The 13,993-nt window shown below is 45.2% G+C and overlaps 1 long non-coding RNA gene across 1 annotated transcript; it reads right to left on the reverse strand.

Moving 5' to 3' along the window:
* Nucleotides 1-222: 222 nt before the first annotated feature.
* LOC143413579 (uncharacterized) lies at nt 223-11,494 on the reverse strand. The gene is made up of 3 exons (XR_013094184.1): nt 11,305-11,494; nt 4,065-4,102; nt 223-1,881 (listed from the first exon to the last, which is right to left on the reverse strand). It is a non-coding gene; the product is annotated as an uncharacterized LOC143413579 (long non-coding RNA).
* Nucleotides 11,495-13,993: the final 2,499 nt, after the last annotated feature.

Consider the following 13,993-nt stretch of genomic DNA (forward strand, 5'->3'; position numbering starts at 1 on the left):
AATCCATCCCAAATGACAGTCCGAAGCCACGCTCACGGCCACTATTACATCACCTCCACTCTTCTGCACCACTGCACAGAGTGCTTTTCTATGAATAATACAGAGAGACTTGGGAGGCGGGGGTACACGGACATGGGACTTGGTGACTAAATGACACAGATGACAAAGATCGTTCTTACGTGAAACACGAGTTAATCCGAACAGTAAATAATCACATCAGCCTAATGAACTGATTCAACTTTATTAGTTTAATTGACAAATCAGTGACACAAACATTCTTACAGCCATACATCACATGTGTGAGCTTTGGGTTCACCTTACTTGAATTACAGAAGTCGTTGCAGGCGGCTACAATGAGAAATGGCAGCGGTGTGGCCGGTCCCAGACTGCGAAGGAAGACAAGGTTATAGACTGCTTTTTTCCCCCTCCCCATGAGACAGCAGGCTTTAGCATAGAAGGAAAATGACATATTGCACCATGAGATCACCAGACAGGTCCTCTATCTTAGCCAGCGCACACACACACAAACAAACAGGGGCAGGCAGGAAACCTCTCATGAAACTCAAACACAGATAATGAGGCATCCTCGGTGAGAAAGGTGGAAACAATTGACTTTATACAGCCGGAATTTCCTTCCTTCTCCCAGCACGTTTGCATGAGGGGGAACATCGAGCAAAATCTAGTGAAAACTAGATAATCGTTTATCTACTGCTGTAAGCTTTCTGGAGTTTTTGTTCTCCCTGTCCTCCCTCTCCATCAGCCCGTCTCTCTTGCCAGCACAGGCGCACAGTTAACGCAGAGTTAACTCAGCTCAGTGTATAATTAGACAAACAAAAAAGAGAGGGATGAAACATCTAAAGGAGAAGAGACTCCAAATGATTACACATTCACTCCGCTTCCTTCCCCCTTGCTGCACACATAACCATCAATTAGAGGAGAGGAGGATGAGGACAAGCAAGCAGCCAGGAGTCTATTTGTGTCTCTATCTCTCCTTCTCTTTCCCCTTAAGACTCCCAGCACCGGGGAGGGAGGAAGGAGGGAGAAAATAGAAGTGAAAAACAAGAAGTATATAAATAAAATAATCAGAGTGCCTCACATCCGGCCGACTGATTGGCTGAGACGCGAGTCAGGCAGATCTGGGCCACAGTTGCACTCATTGTTCAGTGAGCTTTTCTACACAGTCCAACCCAGCGACAGCAATGAATGTTGATTGTGACCTTAGGTCTTCGGGTACAGTGGAAACAGAGTGTCACTTTTGTGTGCGGCGCGGCTGTGTGCGTCTGTTCTCGTCACCGGATTTTCATGCAGCCACTTTGCCCCTTTGTTCATTTTTTTTTTCTTCCTTCGCTCGTTCCTGACGCCGTCGGAGCGAACCACGGGGCACAGTCAACGGTCGATGGTTTTTTGTGTCCATACCAAACTCACCGACAGCGTTGAATGTTCACCGAGGCAAGCAAGGCGAGGAAGGACGGCAGCTGTGACCGTGAGCCGAGCTGACACGGGAGGCAGGGTGTGGAGGAAGAGGAGGGAGGAGAGCCAGTCAGACAGGCATGGGACAGGGGGACGGGGACGATGCTCAGAACCACAGAGGTCAGGTTGCGTAACGAGAGGACATAACGACACAAGACAGTGGCAGAATGAGTCCGCTGTCCTCAGGGCAATGACAGTTCTGGTTATGTTCCCCGCACACACACACACACACACACACACACACACACACACACACACACACACACACACACACACACACACAAGCATCACGAAGCATACTTAAGCTCGAGCATAAGCTGAGAGGCTCTGCTTTAGAGCTTTACTACCACCTCATTAATCAGAGGAACACGAAGTCTTTCATCTTCAGATGAAAATTGCTCGTAACAGCATCTGAAACACAGATGAAGAAAAAGTTGTTAGCGCTGATATCCCACTGTCTTCTCTTTAAAGACTGATTTCACACACATGAAAAAAGAAGAAGAAAAACACACACGCAGACAAACATTTTCTCCATTTCCTCCTGTGGTGTGTAGCCATGAGGATAAATTTGGCTTCTTTTGCATAGATTTTGTGAGATCTGTCTGAGCTCTTTGATTTATGCCGTTTTCTTTTTTTGTTTTTCTTGATCACAGCATTGAGAAAAAAAAACATTCAAAACGTTACATACCGAAACCATCTTTCCAGAAACAAAGTCCCAGCTTCTATAAATAACCCACATATCATTCTGTCAGCGGTGTTCATTAGAGCCATTTCTTCACTACAAAGTAGTGCTTCCATTCATCTTCAGTCTTTTTGTGGTGGAAGCATAAAATAAAATCTCAGAGACAAATATCTGGGCACTGGGGAGAAAATGGATTTCTGTAATTAGGCTGAATTCTACTAAAATATAATAAGCATATGCTTGTATTTCTACTCTTTAAAGACCCTGTGAGCAGTTCTGCTTAACCATCTTCAATCCTGGCACAGTTCTTATGGACACCGAGTCCGGAGAACAATACTGACGTCCTGCTGTGAGCTCCCTTTGTCCGAAGCGGACCAGTATCTGAGGGAACAACTGCTGGCGGTGTCAGTGCACTGCTGCACAGAGCAGGGGCTGACGTCAGGTTGGTAAACGCTGATCTATGGTCATTCATCGCCCCATTTCATCGGCTTAGGGTGCTGATGTCATCGCGCGAGCTCGACCTGCATCCATTACTCTGCTGGGGCTGCTGGGAGGCCAGCATGAGGCTAGCGTGATAACGCCCCGGCTGCAGCGGATGAGTAATGCGCCATATTACTGCCGCTGTAATTCAGTCATAAAACAGACAATTTGTTTTTTGGTTCTTTGTCCCGTGCGTACGCCGCGTCTTTGAATTACTGCCTCTGAATTCTGCCGTGGGATGCTTTCCTCTGTGTACATGCAAAGATGTTCAAGTCATTTTTTATTTTTTTTAAATGACAGGAATACATTAACTGCTAAATAAAATGCACCATAATATTTAATGATACTCAGCAGATAGCAGGTCTGTAACATCACGTGTTCGGATGTTTCTCTTCTTTCTGACTGAAGCAGAGGTCTCTTTTTCTCCCGGGGTGAAGCAGGGCAGCTTCTGATAAGAGCCTAAATTCATATGTCGAATTAGATTGTCCCTACTCCATCACAGTCACACACACACACACACACTCTTACACCTCGCCCCCACAATAAGACCTAAAATGAAAAATAGGCGGAGGGTCGAAGGGAGAGGAGAAAAAGGGGGCTTTGCCATGGCAACCCCAGTGTCAGCCAGCCATTTCTACTTAATCCCCCCCCCCCAGTTCAATGTCGCGCCCTCTGAGAGACCCCCTCTCTACAGCTGAATATTTCTTTTGTGCTGGTAGACTTTGCGTGTGTGTGTGTGTGTGTGTGTGTGTGTGTGTGTGTGTTAGGGAAGGAGGGGGTGACAGAGGGAGGAGGGATTGGGGTTAGAGGTGGGTAGATCATAGCTATCCCAGTTTAAATGGGGGGCCAGGCTGCAGGTCACAGAATCTCAACATTACACCGGGGGCACAAACCAGAGATCAAATCACACACACACACACACACACACACACACACTCAGATATATACATTTAAATACTGTATTGATGGAGAGTGATAATCATTTCAAATAGCTGATAATTGCGCCATATGGCAAACAGCCGTGCCTTTCCTCCCCGAGCCTATCAACAGCTAACTCCACTTCTTTTTCTTTTTTTTCCCTTTCCACTCTGAAACTCTCATGGTCTCTCGCTCTTGCCCGAGCAGGCCACTCTACATTACTGACAAAAGCGGTTATGGAGGAGTGGGTGGGGAGAGGCGTCAGCTGCTAGACAAAATAAAAAGGCCTCTATTTGTTCCTGACAATAAACGTCCCCATCTTTGGAGCTCCTCCACAGCTGCAGCCAAGATAGGCTTTCATTTCTAACTGCAGACTAATAGAGAGCGGTGTCTCCTTCCTCCACTGTATAAGCGGATTTGGCATGCAGGATAAAATTCAAGAGGTTTATAGCCATCTTTCTGTGACGCACTGTGAATATTTTTGCAAGAAAGTGAGTGCTGTGGTGAAGTATACCTGACTGAAATCATCTTCACGGAGCCGGGTGGGAAAACCTAGAAGACAAGAAAACGCAGGAGGGTGTTTATTTCAATGCACAGAACAACAAACACAAAAAAGAAGGAAAAGAGTACAATGTTTTCTTACAATTAATTGGATTTTCACTAGAAAGTTTCCTAATCAACCCACGATTAATTGCCCCGAGTTTGCTCAGGAAATCCCTAAACGCACTTCCCTTGAGGCTGAGCGATGGAAGCGGGCAGAGGAAGTGCCAGCGGTGTGTCTCTGGGGTGGTCCAATGTGGCCGTGGGTGAGGCTTTAATGTAGCTGCGTGTCCACTCCAGTGTATACTGTACATTCAGTCATAATGACTAACAGACCTGCAGTCTCCCCGTAGGGGCCTCACATGCCACTCCATGCCTACACATGCATACGCTCCACTTTAATGACGGCTCGCAGACTTTATTTGAAGTCTGCTGTGCTGTTTGCAAAAAAAAAAAAAAAAGAAGAAGAAGAAGAAGAAAAAAAACGAAGCTGGATTTTCCATGAGGAAGGAAAAATACAACTTTGAGCATCGACGTTGCCTATGTTGGACTAATAAGTGACCCGGGAGGGCTGATTATATAAAATGGGCATAAATCAATTGAAAATATGGACAATAATTACAGCTTGGCTGCTTTGCCGTGGTTCCTTTTGCTCCCATATATAGATGTGGGCTTGCCAAACATCTGGCTGGGTTATAGTATGCGCCATAGGCTACAGACATAATATTAAAAAGTATACTGCCAAGCAAACCTGGCCAAAGCTTTTTAAAGTCAATGTGCACATTTTGCAGCCTCGGGCTAATGTGTTTTCTTTCTCCATGTTCTGTTTTGCATTTAAGCCTCTGAACCCCGAAGCTGCAGCAATGAAACACTGCTACGCTCTCCTTCTTCGCAGCCCCCTCCCTGTTTTTAAAAAAACGATTATTATCTAAGCCAAAACTGACTTAACAAACGTAAAAGTGCTCCGTGCCAATCCAGTCTATTAGAGAGCAAAGGGCACATTGTAACATAAGGCTCAGAGTCTGTTCAACAAGTGCGAAGACATAAAGCAAAAACAAAGGCCCCGAGTTAGTGCCCTGGAACTGATTGGCAGGGTGGGGTCACTGGGTGACCCCTGACCTTTTTAACCTCCAGGAATGTTGTCATGCTGGTGTGTGTATTGTTCGAGCCTCCCTGAGGCCAGCCGAGCTGAGCGTCAGATTAATGTGAGCGCTGAGTGTTTCTGGGCCCCCTTCCCTCCAAAAAAAAGAAAAAAAAAACGTTGTCTTTCTTCCCCTAATCCCTTCTTTTCTGCTGTTCGTCCTCATATTTCAACAAACAAAAGGTATCAACAGGTCTGAGAGTGGGAGTGGGAGTGGGTTGATGTTGACGGTCTGAAGAGCACATGCACGCAGAGAGGCCTCCATAATGTGGGTGCCAGGCTGACTCTCGTTGCTAATCTAAATGAACTAGAAACAAGCTTTTTTGTTTCTTCTTCTCTCTCACTCTTTTTTTTCGATCACTTAACAAATAAACTACAGTTTTTATTGGTCCACGGTGCAGATCTAAGAGATCTCTGTATCCTGAGGCAGTCTGAGAGTCTGGCTCTGGAGGAGGTCACCAGCAGCATTAGGAATCCGACAGATGAGAGGGCCAGACAGACAATTACTGGCCAGGTACGTCCTTTATACCCACCTAGGGCTGGTCAGAGGAAATGGAGGAATTTATGATGTCATAAAAAAGTGCCAGGAGAGAAGTGCCTGAGAACAGGTTGTCTCTGGACCTGGAGCCATAAAAGACTCCTGCGGCTTCCGCTCCCACCCCCCGCCCCTCCTGACAACACTACACTGAGGACCAATATAGAAGATTTAATGAAAAAATATATCATTTGCTCATAAAATTAAAGGCATTTTCAAATCATATTGTATGTTTTTAGGTTTTTAGACTCACCGACGCCAAAATGTCCTACAGCCCTTATCGAGCCTTAAATGTAACACTGTGAAGTTGAACAGATTTTGTTGCTTTTAATATCTTAAAAGTGGCTTTTATTTCTTTCTTTTTTTTCTTACTGGTAATTGAAGGTAATTCCTTCAATTTTGAAGAAAGCAAAACACCCAATGTCCGTGTCCCCTTTTACTGAAGAGAGGATCCAGCAACATTTTTAAATGGCATACGTATTTATTTTTTTGATATCGCCCTTAAATTTCCCCCACCCATCTTTTAACAATTTCAACCTCGGTTGCTGGTTCATCTTTTAACAGCGAAGCACCATCTGTCAGCTGAGCAGGTGTAAGGAAGCGAAAGCTCAAAAAGCACTCTGCGCAGAGACAAAGGATATCCCTTCCTCCTTTACACGCGCACACAAACTCACATCTATAGGTATATACGCGGCGCTGCTCCTCCTACTACAAAAAGAAAAAAGATAGAGATACGCTCTCAGCCTCGGTGCTTGTTAAAGAAAAGGAAGAGAGAAGGTGGTCATTTGCCCTACAGCCTCGCTAAGGAGGTTTCCCATTGTAAAAATGAGTGGCTGCACAGCCCCGTTTCCTTTCATCCCTATACTTGAGGCACGCTGCCTTTGTCTCACAGAGGACACAACAACCAGCCTCCCTGCTACGCTAGACTGGTCAAATACCTGGGAACTACCCCTGGCCCGGTGGGAAAAACAACAAGAGGAGTTTGAGGAGGAGGGTAAGGTGTGAGTGTCAATCTGTGGGGTGGAGAGGCTGATCGTCTGAGAAAGCCTGTTTAGTATTAAATCAAAGCAGTGAGAGAGAGCTATGAACACTTTTAGCCAAAATACACAAGAAAAAAAAGAGGCTAAACTTTGTGCAGCTGAAGTGATGAATTAATTCAATTAACATCTGCTTTTAATCTTCTTTCAGTTTTTCCCTTCAAAAGGTAGCAACTGCATGTGTTCAACTACGAGCTCCGAGGTTAAAGTGTTATTTTTTCCCTCTCCCCGCTCTCCCCTCCTTCCAGTTCTGCACTTTCATGCCAGCTCAGCATAATGAAGGCAGTTCCTGTATACGAGGTACTGTATAGGGGTGAAGTGAGTTTAAGTCCTCCACAAACCCGGCTGCAGCCGGCTGAATGCAAAGCTTTACGTTCCAGTCCACGCGGCCTGCCTCGGCAACCAGACTTCAACTGTCACACCTCATAAAGCAGAGCCCAAGCAGCGGGGTTGTGTTTAAAGACAGGCGGGGGGAAGATAAGGCAAAATAAGGACAAATACTGAAGGAAAAGGAAAAGTAAAAAAAGACAGAGAGAATGCGTCCATTCAAGAAACTGTCGAGAAGAGGGTGCAAAGCTCTCGACAAAAAGCGGAAACTGCGGTGGCGCGTCTCCAGTAGAAGAAAATATAGATTTGGGGACAAATTACAGCAGCAAACACAAGAAAGAGGGAATTGTTAACACCATGACCCTCACTTCTAATTTCTAGTTTTGTGCTTGGCTGTTGAGAGAGAAGTGAGGACCCACAAGTTTATTTTCAAATTGTCCACAAAGAATGCCAGTCATTTCCTGGCGTTCCCCACTTCCATATGAAAGCCCCCCTTTCCTTTAGGAACAATGGGAAAGATTCCAAAATTTCCAATGGGGAGTTTCTTGTGCAGAGATACAATAGAGAGCATGTAGTGACAGAATGGAGACGGGCTGTTTCTCTCAGCAGCGACAGGTTCAAGGCTAGTTTGTGTCTTACGGTAGTTTGAGATTAAACACCGCAACCACGACGTGGGAAAAACGAGCAGATTAGCCGATCTGCGTCTGGATTTTTAAATCTGTTGTTTCTCATATCTTTATTGGTCAACTACACTTTGACCCTTTAAGATAAAAGCAGAAGAAGAATCAGGCTGTTTGGGGGGAAAAAAATATGTAGGCATGGGACGGGTAAAATCTGATTATTCCAGAGATGTTTAACTTGTTTTCTTAGCACCATAATCAGCATTTCCCACGACTACTACTCTATAAATTTACCTGTAACACAAAGCCAGACAACCATTTTCTTTGTCTCCTCTCGTCTTTGTCTCCTCTCAGAACCATAAGAAGAGCAAAATAATAAATCAAGCTAAGACCAATTATTCTGCCCAGTTGGATAATAGCAGGAGAAACACAAGAAAAGCAGGAGATAAAATGCACAGAGACTCAAAGGCTCGATTTCGATCACTGAGACTGATTTCTGATATTGTGCAGTCCAATCATATATATGTGATTGATTCTTACTCTTTTCTTGGGTTAGTCATTTCAAATAAACAAACGGCCAGCGCAGAGAGAAGAAAAAGAGCATTTTAAGATCTTAATTTGGGATTTTGAGCTGCTGCGAGAGAAAGGCCATTTCTCGGGAGCTGAATTTAAGAAGTAAGGAAAAGGCTGAATTAAGTAGATCTTATTTTGGACTGTTTCGTTCCTCTGAGATGTGCGTTGATCTGCATATCAAACCCCTCCGAATATGGTCGTAGATCAAGTGTACCTACCACAGCGAGGGTATTCCCTGATAGCAGCGGCGTCCACCACAATGCGGCAAAAACTCCTCAGGAACAGCTTGAGAAACACGACAAAGGTCCAACAATCCTGGAGGCCCACCCATCAAGAGGTGCAATATTGGTGCAAGACAAGGTGGGCGTTCACAATGTTATGGCAAGTGGCTTTAATGTTGCTGCTGATCAGCCGACGTGCAAAGAGTTTAAATGTCATCTGCTTGTGAACGGGCCAGTAGGCTTTTGAAAGCCACCTGGCTTGACCCAAGCGGACCTGAGCCGTTGGCTAGACAAGAGGTTAGAGGTCATACACTCATCTAGACACGCAGTATGTCACAATGCCTAAGGCAGGGTGCAGGGGTCTCCATTACCTAGCCTTTCCATTTACCCATTACCCAATCAGACACACACACAGGGGAAGAACAAACACACACAGGATCCTGTTGATATGAACGCATTCAGGCCTAAACTTCCATTTAGCTGAGATGCATGGACATACCGCAAGGTTTCTTCACAGGAGTTGTGAGATTGTATTGTATTGGCTGTTTTGGATCCTTAGACAGAGACGGATTTATAAAAATATACAAGATGTAACTAGTTTTTTGCTATTTAAAAAAAGGCAGTCGTGCTGAATGAGTGCAGCTGAACTGAGCTGTGCTATCCTCAACACTTTCGTCATCCAGGAGTTGAATTTGAGCCAGAATGAACGAATCGGCGAACCCCAGCTGCTGTTGCTGATGATGATCCCCTGTGCCATCGCTGCATTTCCACCGACAGAGACGAACTAAAGCAACAATAATGTTTAATTGGAACTGTTCTGCGGACTCTGTTGAGAAATAGATGCCGTGTAATGGAGGAACAACAGTGATCTGCGGCTGAGAGCCTCTCCGCTGTGATAGCAGGTTGCTTCTCAACATAATTGCAGGGTGCAGCTGATGAAACTCATCATATGTGATAATGAGCTATGCAGGAATGATGATCATAGATCCAAGCAGGAGATAAGATAAGCCAACATCCAAACCGCCCCTGCGTCCACATTACAGCGGCAGGAAGACGCTGGCTTTGCTCCGTTCACTTATCCCACCCCGATAACTCTCTGAAACCGAATTAAACAGCTATGCACCCGGACATTGGTTGCTCTGTAATGTGAGGGAGCAGCTTTTTCTACTTCACAGGGGACACGGCTAAAGTGAATTAAATGTAACTCAGTCCTGACAGGGATGGAAGCGAGGCCATCACAGCTGATCACATCAGTGCCTATCAGGAGTGTTCTTCCACCACACGGCTTACTGAGACAGATTTTCCCACTAATTTATGTAAAAGAAATTAAAGTACACGCAGTTAAATGGCTCTCGGCAGTAGGTAAATGTTTTTTCTTCAATTCCATTGATTTTTCTTTTCATCAAATCACTCTGTGAGTAATCTATAGTGGGTAAAATGTAGTGCTGCACTAAGCGTCTAGACCTACTATATCCAGATGGCAAAAGAATTTATGGAGACTGCCTCATTAACCTTAAGGCATATTAGTGCTTGGTACCACGTGTCTATAAGCTAAGCAGTGCAGTTTCTGAAGTCTCCTGGCCTCTATGCCCCAAACTGAGTGTGCAGTGCTTGTGATGGAGTGTGTTTATTTGTATCTGTGTGTGTGTGTGTGTGTGTGTGTGTGTGTGTGTGTGTGTGTGTGTGTGTGTCCACCCTGAAAATGGCAGTCTGGCTGTTTTGTTTTTTTCGCCATGTGCCGAAGGCCCAAAAATTCCGGGAGGAAGTCAGATGCGCAACAAGCTGTTTCCGAGAATTCAGGATGCGCAAATACAGCAAACGCTTTTCTCTACTTGCACTATTCCAGTCCCAGCGTACATCTGAGGATAAACCACACATCAGCAGACACGCGTGCATGATGTGGAATCCCTTCCCCAAAAACAAATCATGTTTCAATTGCAACACTTTGTTCCAGCGCCTGTTTATTTTGTGGCCGCGTTACGCACCCATCCACTCAGACGGACCACACCATGAGTCACGGCTTGGCGAGAGACGGGTGGCGGCTCTGAACGACCGCCGTCTGCTGTCTGCGCTTCAGGTGTCTCCCACTCAGGATTCTTTGTGGGGCAGGAGAGCTGGCTGTAATGTCGATACAATGACAGATGGTCCAAACAAAGCCGGTACGCATTGTTCGGCTGGGAAAAATAATAGACACCATTTATCAGCCGACTTTCAGGCCTCAGTGTGAACGAAAGACTGTCTGCTGAGTGAAAGCAGTCAAAGTTATGCTGCACTGAAGCCTCTCGGCGTGATTCTTTTGAGCTCTTTTAAACACACCGTTAAAACTTTCCGAGAAGGGAGGGCAGCGTTTGTCTGCCCACCGTGTGCAATCGACGCGTCTGCGAGAGCGTTTTTTTTAACTGAAGTGCGCTTTAAAAGGATTCATACTTGCCAAAGCAATCGGAAATCGCCCTTTTCCCCTTCTCTTCCTTTAGTCACACGGATGCCCAGAAGAAGAAATGAGTGGCATTGAGAGCTAAAGCCGCCTCGATAGTACCGAGCGACAACCCGGAGTACATCACACACCGCCACAGAGTTTCACATCCAGCCACGTATTAATCAGCTCATTCATACTTTATTTAAAAAACGCACATATATAAAAAAAAGATGCATCATCTCTTTTTAACTAAACCGCCGGTTTTGCGCCGACTGCACCGGATTAACCAAAAAAACACCACATCCCCGTTTTAGGTTATGCATTTGACATGATGGCATACTCACAAGATTTCCCTTCACCCTGCTGGTGAAGCAGCAGGACTCATTCTCCTGTCGCGGGGGCGCTGATCGCAGTTTCTTCTGATTCTGCAGCGGGGAGTATTTCTTTTCTTTTTTAATTTTTTTAATTTTTATTCTTACTCCCATCTTCTTCATCCGACACCAAGTCCACGCACTGACTGGGCGCCTGCCTCTCTGATCCACAGATTACGTCTGTTTGAGGGGCAGAAGGGAGGGCATCCGGTTTACAGGGATCACTGAGTGGACTGGGATTGGCTCAGAAGAGATAGCTTGATAAAATGCGCGTCGGCTATTGGACACAGGGCCGGCGCGGAGGAGGGGGCTGAAGGGAGGAAGCGCAGGAGGGGGTGTCCATCGTGCATTATTCAGGAGAAACCGGGTGGGGAGTAGAGGAGGAGGATACTCAGGGCAAAGAGGCATATGCAGACAATGCCCCGTGTCTCAGAAATTCAGATTTCATTGGTGGGACTTATCCTCCACAGTTTTATGGCTTCCCATAATCTCTTCATATGGACTCAGAGTGAAACTGGAGCACCCAAGTGCGTGTTATTAGTGTTTATAAAGACCTCAGCGCACTTTATGTAGGCTCAGAGACCGCTATAATAACCCACATTACGGCATAACTTAATATGGGAAAAATGATGTAGCAGCCTATAGAGAAAATCCTAAATTTTACAGCATTACAGCAGCGTGCTTCTGCAGGGTTTTTTTAATCCGTCTGCTTGTCCTATTTTAAGATTAATTTAACAAAAAAATATGCAGAGCCATTCAGATGGAAGGGAATGACTATAAATAAATCAAACAACTATTATTCTGCAACATCAAACCTCAACGCTGTGTGTGTGTCTCTCTCTCTTGCTGTGTGTGTCCCTAAGCACAATGTTTATGGGGCCCTGAGTGTGTGTGTGTTTCTGCTGTATGTAGGCTACGACAAAGCTGGAACTGCAGAATTTTCCACACAGGAGCAGGGGAGGAAATGGTGCATGGATAATTCTGTCTTCAGATCCTCTGGTACTCACTCCGAGAGTAGTCGGCTGAATCAATACAGCTTAAAGCTTTCTCATGTTCCCCCTTCTCACATACTGTTGAGAGGCAGCGCGGTCCGAGCTGATCCATTCTAGGTGAGATCCTGCTTTTAAAAAAACCCACCACTCTGGCTCTATAATTATAATATTAAATCACCTCTTGACCTGTAACCCTCCTGAACACACTCACTCACATTCGCATCCGTAACACAGACAGTGAGTGGTTAACCTGTGCGAGCAGACAGAGAAATCCTAATAACCACAGCAGGGGTCTGTCCAGTAGCCATGGTGATTGAACACATTTCTCCACACAGCAGAAAGGCGGCGTGTCTGTGGCACACCACACAGGCCTTTATAAGGCCCAGACCCATGCTAGAAGGAAGGAAACACCAAGTGGAGGATCACACCCCGTTTCATTGTAGCTCTACGATTTTACGACAGCCACGAAGAAGCCGCAAAACGAGGAGGCGCCGCTCTCGTCCCTGTTAAACCTATAAAATAAGCACGCTCAAAGCTCCAAACAAAGCGCCACATCATTCGATTATTGTGTGCATTTTGAAGGATAATTTGCATAACTGGTGGGAACGGTGCTCTCGAAAGTAAAGCACCTAGATTTATTCACTATTCGGTCTAATTTCCAACATCCAAACGAGAGCAACAGCCTTGGCTTGATTTCCGTTAAGCTTCTAATCTGTCTTTCCTCTTAATTTAGCCCCAGCTTCAATCACAGCTCTTTCACAAATCTAACCACGTGGGTGTTTATGCGCGCGGCTGCTATGGTGTGAAAACCTTATAATTCCTTAGTCGGTGCAATTCATCTTTCCTTTTAAACCAAAGCGTCACATGGTTCTCGGTGACTTTAAAGAATCTGGGTGCCCCTTTTTGACAAGGTATAGTGAAATCTAAAGTTCAGGGTTACCTTTTAGCTGACCTTCCTTTTGTATTTGATCTGATATGACATGGAATTCATCAGAAATGCAAAAGACACTGAATTCACAGAATTACATGTCATTAGTTGTTTACGATTGTTTCAGCGGTCCATTTTTAGCGAACACCACTCCTGTGTTCTACAAACACATTGTGTGAGCTAAACCAAACACAACACCAAACAAGACAAGATATCATACAACAGCACTGCTATTTAATGAAACTTCCTCCTGAAGACCTGTGCGGCGTCTGATGTGCTTGTCCTCTTCATCAGTTTTGCACTGGGGCCCCCCACTTGTCTTTCTGCTTTGGTTAGGGTCAGCTCTGTTCTGTGAGAAGGGTAGTATATGTGTGAAATCCCGGGGTTTCGGGCTGGGTGGGTTAGTTTTTTTTGCATGAAATTCCCTTTCAGTTCTGCTGACTTCACCAGGAAAGAGTCTTTTCGGTGATTAATAAATGCAGGTGTAACATGATAAACTTGCACAGTGACAGTAGCTGAAAACGGCCTTGCTGTAAAAGACAAACTGAAAAGATCCTTTTTGTCTGCGTTTAATTCGATGAACCACTCCTGGAACAGAACGATCCGTTTATCACAGAGCTCTCCACTGGGTTGGAATGTTCTTACTAGCGTGTTAACATTTATAACTACAGATACAAATTTAAAGCCTCATTTAAAAGAAGAAAAAACACCCCACATTTACTCATTACATACATCACATAAT

The sequence above is a fragment of the Maylandia zebra genome, linkage group LG18 (genome assembly GCF_041146795.1).
Source record: "Maylandia zebra isolate NMK-2024a linkage group LG18, Mzebra_GT3a, whole genome shotgun sequence".
In the NCBI taxonomy this organism is placed as follows: domain Eukaryota; kingdom Metazoa; phylum Chordata; class Actinopteri; order Cichliformes; family Cichlidae; genus Maylandia; species Maylandia zebra.